General features: G+C 42.9%; 1 protein-coding gene across 5 annotated transcripts in view; it reads right to left on the bottom strand.

The window, feature by feature from the left end:
- LOC101851216 (regulating synaptic membrane exocytosis protein 2) overlaps window positions 1-6603 on the bottom strand; it is a gene marked incomplete at its 5' end in the record, with an annotated part of 104424 nt that overhangs the window by 52015 nt on the left and 45806 nt on the right.

Below are 6603 nucleotides of genomic sequence, written 5' to 3'. Positions count from 1 at the left end.
ATATACTACTGTACACATTAAAATATTATCACATCACTGTTTTTACGTGAAACCAGCATATATTAGATTATATAGACCTGAACTAGTTCTGCATATTATGGCAACGGGCCAAGACACGCCGGAGCTGTTTCATTGTCTACAGTTTCATGTAGGAATATCCGATACGGCGTACATGAATATACTGAATTATTCCCACAAACAGACTCGGTCGAATAAATATACGGGCTCATTTTTTAAAACAGTTTTAGTAAGAGTTATACGGCACTTGCAACACGATAAGGTCATATAAGTGTCAGAGTTGTTTGTTGCAACACAATTAGGTCATATAAGTGGATATCATTTTGTTTGTCTGATTTAGTAAATTCAAAGAGATGTACATAGACAGAATTACGGTCATTTTGTCCTGGGGAAAAGTAAGACTAACAGACAGACAGAAAAAAATGGTATGGGTTTAACGCCCCTATCAACACTATTAGGTTATTTAAGGGGCGGGACCTGCTAGTTTAACGTCCGTCTCAGATAGGACCGAGCCAAGTGGGAAGTTCGTGTAAAGTGCCTTTTCCAAGGACACAGCGTCGGACCGAGCCGAGGCTCGAATCCCCGAACTCGCAATTTCACGATTACGAGTCCGGTAGCCTAACCACAAGGCTACTGACGCCACTACAGACAGACGGGGACAAAGGGGAAGTAAAGAAGTAGGACCTACCAGTGGGGCGTATATAAAGCATATAAGTGCCGGAGATCAGAGGTGTTACACGAGCGTAACAAACACTAAAAGAGAATGTAAAGAGATAGACAGACAGACAGAAACAACAGAAGCTAAGTAAAGAAGTAGGACCTACCAGTGGCACCCTCCACCCAACCATCCATACAGACAAAAACAACAGAGGGAAAGTAAAGAAGTGGGACCTACCAGTGGCGCCCTCCAACCACCCGCACAGACAGACAGAAGCAACAGAGGGAAAGCAAAGAAGTAGGACCTACCAGTGACACCCTCCAACTACCCGCACAGACAGACAGAAACAACAGAGGGAAAGCAAAGAAGTAGGACCTACCAGTGACACCCTCCAACCACCCGCACAAACAGACAGAAACATCAGAAGAAAAAAAAGGAAGTAGGACCTACCAGTGGCGCCCCCCCCCCCCCACGCACCCGCGTAATCTTTTCATACTGTATTTTACAGTTTCAGTTGTTCTTAGACCTACTGCTTCTTTTTCGTGTGCATACACATTAAGTTTGTTGTCGGGGGTCTCTCGCTTTCACTATAAAAAAACCCAACAACAACCACGAAACAAAAACAGCGAAAGAAAGAAATCTCGTGGCCTAGAGGTTAAGGTGTTGGCCTCTCATTCAAAGGTCCTAGGTTCGAATCCGGGTAGTAACCGAAAAATTTTCTTCCCTAAATTTTTCTCCTTTCTCCCCCTTTCCTGCTCTCTAGCAATGTTCTGTCGTCTGCTTTCGTCTCCTCTTTCTGCCCCCACTCCCTCATCTCCTTTGCCTCCATCCTCTGGGCTCCTGATTCTTTCTACAGCCTTTCTACTGGTACTCCTTGGCTTCTTCTTACTGATGTCTTTCAGCCACATCCCCGATCTTCTGGTACGAAAGATTTACACCTAGCCTTCTCGGACAAGCGCAAAAAATCTACGAGGGCCCGTGTGCAAGTTGCGCACTTTAAATATCCCTTGGTGGTCTAAAATCGATAAGAGTAGGCTTCGGCCGCCACCCTTGCAAAATTCAAAATTTCCTACCAACTGAAAAAGTTTAATGTGTCCCGCGCGCTCATATGACTTTATGCAGTTGCGAGCGCCGTAAGACACTTACAAAAATAAAAAATACATCTCTAGAGGAAAACGTATTGAAGTCTTTACCGAGACAAGGGGAAAAAAAGACTGCACAGAAGTTTTTCAGACGTCTTTATGTTGCTTTCATTGACCGACACCCGTTTTGCACGGGCAAAGCACGCGAAATTGGATACGTACATTAACAATGCGATACACCTGGAGACATATTCAGCTCTTTCGAAAAAAAAGAGGGAAAATAGTCGAAGCAATCATTTTATTGTTAATTTTGCTGTTTGTATTTTCCAACTGCCTCAGGAAATTGTTAAATCTTTTAGAACTGCGGTCAGACTGCCACTGAGCTAAAAAAAAATATTTGAGATGTGACAGAAAATGCTTGTTTTTGCTCCAAGTAAGCGTTTTACGCATTTGCAACACAATTAGGTTACGTAAGCGCCGAAGGCTGCAGGTGTTACTAGAGAGCAACAAATACAAAAAGAAAGGAGGAGAGATAAGGGCGATAGCAAATTTTAATGTTTGATGGGGAAAAAGCAGCAAATCACACCAGAGCATCCACCCACCAACCGCCCACAAGGAGAGATAAGGACGATAGCAGATGTTTGATGGGAAAGAAGGAGCAAACCACATAAGAGCATTAACCTACCAACCATCCACAAGGAGCGATAAGGACGATAGCAGATGTTTGATGGGAAAGAAGGAGCAAACCACACCAGAGCATCCACCCACTAACCACCTGCAGGAAAACGCTACTCATTTTCCAACTCTTCGTCCTAATGCCCCCCATCCTTTTTTTCATTTAATCTAAATTCACAAGTTTTGTTTGTGTGTGTGTGGTTTGGGGGGGGGGGGATTGATTGGACTATAACAAATACACATTTCCCGTTAGTTTTAGTAAGGTATTACGGCGCTCGCAACTGCATACTAAGGTCATACGAGCGCCAAGGGGTGGATGTCAGCAGAGAAGTCCAAACGGGGAATCAGGCTTACTCTGCTGACATTTCTAGCCTCAATTTACTACAAAGTCTGCTTCGACCATCAAGGCACCCCAGAAATAGCAGTTCATAAGAGAGTGACAAACATACAAAAGAAGTAGATTCTAGAGGAAAAATTGACGATAGTCAGGATGACGAAATAAAAAAAAGTAACAGTTCCTCTTACATTGTTAGTTATTCCAGCACAGTATGAGCATGACATTGGTAAGTCAGCCCATTTACAATCCTACTGTGCATAAGAAACATGGTTATCATCTCCCCTCCTTTGGGAAAGGCCTAAAGACAACTTCAGCCAGTAGGCTAGCACAACATTTTCCAGGTATACACAAAGAACCCATCACCTGGTAAGGCATCAACAAGCACCATGGAACCATGGACACTGCAGACAAACTACCTCCACATCGTAATGACATAATATCAACCAACGAAAAACAAATCAACAAAAGCAACAATTATGAACACAATATTTACCCCTCAGCCGAAAGTTCCACCAGAAATAGACTTGGAATTAACAATGCACCAATATATAACAATGCACCAATATATAACAACCTACTCACTTTCTCCCTTCAGAAACAACAATTCGATGCTACGTCCTAGTCATCCCTTCCAACAAGATGGCCGATTTCGAGCTGTGTTTTATACCCAACCAGTTTCTGCCGCCGAAGCAAATTACTATTTTATTTTATTTCTTTTTAGTTTTCAAGCCTCGAACAACCGTTGTTGGCAACAGTACTACATTCCTGACTCACTGCCTCGCTCGATATGAGCTGGAAGGGTGTGTGTGTGTGTGAGTGTGAGTAGGGGGGGGGGGTTCTCTTCAATCGTGGCGACAAGCGATCAGCTTGTAACGCGACGCACATCGCTATCCGGACGCCATCGTACGGAGAATATTATAAATATTTATACGTGCCAGATGTTACCAAAGTGCTTACAAAAGCCTCTACTGGCTTTGCCACCGGCGAGATCTGTAGTACAATGACTGGTGGTAGGTTTTTCAACACTCACGCCAGCCACGGGCGCCTCGTGCGGGAGAAAGGCACGCAGGTTGTTGACGGGGAGCGTCGTCTTTGAAGCAACAACAACAACAGCGACAACAACAACAACAATACGTTGCCTACAATGCTCTTTGTTTGTTTGTTTGAGTCAATAGAAGAACGTCGACTTAATAAGGGTCATCTAGTGCTGGGCTTGAGGAAAGGGAAGTAAAGCACATCGATAATATAACGGTCATACAGTTTGTTTGTTTTGTTGTTTTTTGTTTTTTTTTAGTAAAGAGAAGCACATTGACACAAAAATGGTCATTTAGTGCTGGGAAAAAGTAAGAGATACAGACAGAAACAACAAAGGAGAAAGTAAAGAAGTGGGACCCACCAGTCATACAGTGCAGAGAATAAGCAAGAAAAACAGAAACGACCTCCAACCATCTGCATTCATGTAGTGCTTGCAAAAAGTAAGACAGACACAGACAGACAAAAACGACCTCCAACCATCGGCTGTCATGTAGTGCTTGCAAAAAGTAAGACAGACACAGACAGACAAAAACGACCTCCAACCATCGGCTGTCATGTAATGCTTGCAAAAAGTAAGACAGACACAGACAGGCAGAAACAACAGAGGGAAAGAAAAGAAGTCCCTCCAACCACCCGCCACCAGAACCCTTTCAAGACACTTCCGAGATCAACAAACAACCTGGCGCGCACAAAACTCTTGCAGAACACTTTCGTCTTTGTTGAAAAGACCCCCAAACTGGTCGCTTTACCTTTGTACGGACAAGAGGTAAGAGAAAAGTTTGACTCATTAGAAAAAAAAGGATAATAAATAGATATAAAAGTAACATAAACCAGTCTGTCCCCAACGAAATCTCGGCGAGCCAAAATATGACCCCACGAAAAGTGGAAGCCCCACATATGATGAGTACAAGTTCAAGTTAATTCTGAAAGGACTTTTTTGTTTTTGTAAAGTGTTTTACGGCGCTCGCAACTGCATACGGTCATATGAGCGCGCAGGACACACCTAATGTTTTCAGTTGGTAGGAAATTTTGAATTTTGCCCGGGTGGCGGCCGAAGCCTACTCTTATCGATTTTAGACCACCAAGGGATCTTTAACGTGCGCAACTTGCACACGGGCCCTCCGAGATTTTTTGCCCTTGTCCGAGAAGGCTAGGTGTAGATCTTTCCTACCAGAAGATCAGGGTGTGGCTGGAAGACAGCAGTAAGAAGAAGCGAAGGAGAAGCAGCAGAAAGGCTGCAGAAAGAATCAGGAGCCCAGAGGAAGGGGCAAAGGAGGTGAGGGGGTGGGGGTAGAAACTGAAAGGACTGAGGGGGGGGGGGTAAGGGGATGTTAAATAAAGCTTATCGTTATCGAAAGGGTTACGTATTCTTTTAAAGGCCACTGTCAATCCAAATAGTAAACCTATTTTTAATCATACAACCCATGGGCACTCAGAAGAAGAATGGCAGAATTATTATTATTAAGGCAAGGGTTGGGGAAACAATCACATACTACGGTTAGGGTTTGGATTGGTTTTTTTAAATCGAGAGATTGTCAAATACGATCTGTTCAGGTTCGTGAGCAGGGAACTGGTCCAAAGCCTTGAGCTATTTGACATTGAGGTAACTCGACACTTCGCTACTTTAGAATTATAAAGTTCTATCTGACATCTGGGCCGTTTAGAGTTAAAAATTAATGCTATGAGGTAAAAAAGCATCTATCCGCTCCACCAAAATCATAGATTATTCGGAGTCATATTCAAGATATAAAAGAATTGCATTCGAAGAGGTTTGACAGGTGTGAAACTAAAACATTTTAACGTCGAATTTCTTAAAACTTGGTACTGAGCAGATAGAACCTTGTGATACTAGGGTAGTGACATGGCTTGACTGTTGCTTTATTCGCTACTCCACTTAATTTTCTTTCTAGTGTAGTTCATCGATTATATATTACCCACAGACTTACAAAAAAAGGGGATCAATGCATTGCTTTCATCTATAAGGATAAGGAAGCTGTTTGAGAAGATCTGTGACGTCTGACTGTGCAGGTTACGGCAACCGAGACTAAAGAACAGGCCTGGCACACACATAAACACACACACACACACACACATACACACACATACACACACACACACTCACACACACACACATGCAGCACACAGGTGTCAAGGAGTGAGTCATCTTGTTTATCACTTAGTGCGATTCAGTTTCGACTTCTAAACTCAATAAATAAGTCTTACATTTTCCCCAGACAACACAAAACTCTTTATTGTTGTTGTGTCAAAAAAAGCACCACCCCTCCCCCCCCCTTTTCGCCAAAATAAAAAAGGTCATCCTCCCGAAAAAGGGCTCCCCCTCTCCCCCTAAAGAGAAACCCTCAAAGACAAAAGCTAACAAAGAGTTACTTACACCTGAGGGTCGGCATATGCCTTCAGGTTTGTTGAAATCACAACGTCAAAACATCTTTATAAAGCAAGTAACATCTAGTTTAGTTTTAGTTTAATAAGGGTTTTTCGGCGCTCGCAACTGCATAAGGTCATATTATGAGCGCCAGAAGATTAGAGGAGTTACAAGAGAGTAACAAACATAAAAAAGAAGAAGGGGAGATAAGGACGATAGATGTTTGATAGGAAAGAAGCAAACCACACCAGAGCACCCGCCAACCACCCACAACATCTTCTTGAAAGAATGATCAGTGTCCTAAGATTTTCTCAGGATTCCGTTTCGTTACAATCCCAAAATTTCTCAACTTAAGATGTAGAACAAGTTGTACGTCCTAGATCTAAATCAAAATATAAAAACAAAACAACCCCCC

This window comes from Aplysia californica, unplaced genomic scaffold, assembly GCF_000002075.1.
Source record: "Aplysia californica isolate F4 #8 unplaced genomic scaffold, AplCal3.0 scaffold00541, whole genome shotgun sequence".
NCBI classification, from domain to species: domain Eukaryota; kingdom Metazoa; phylum Mollusca; class Gastropoda; order Aplysiida; family Aplysiidae; genus Aplysia; species Aplysia californica.
This window is presented reverse-complemented; position numbering and strand designations above follow the sequence as displayed.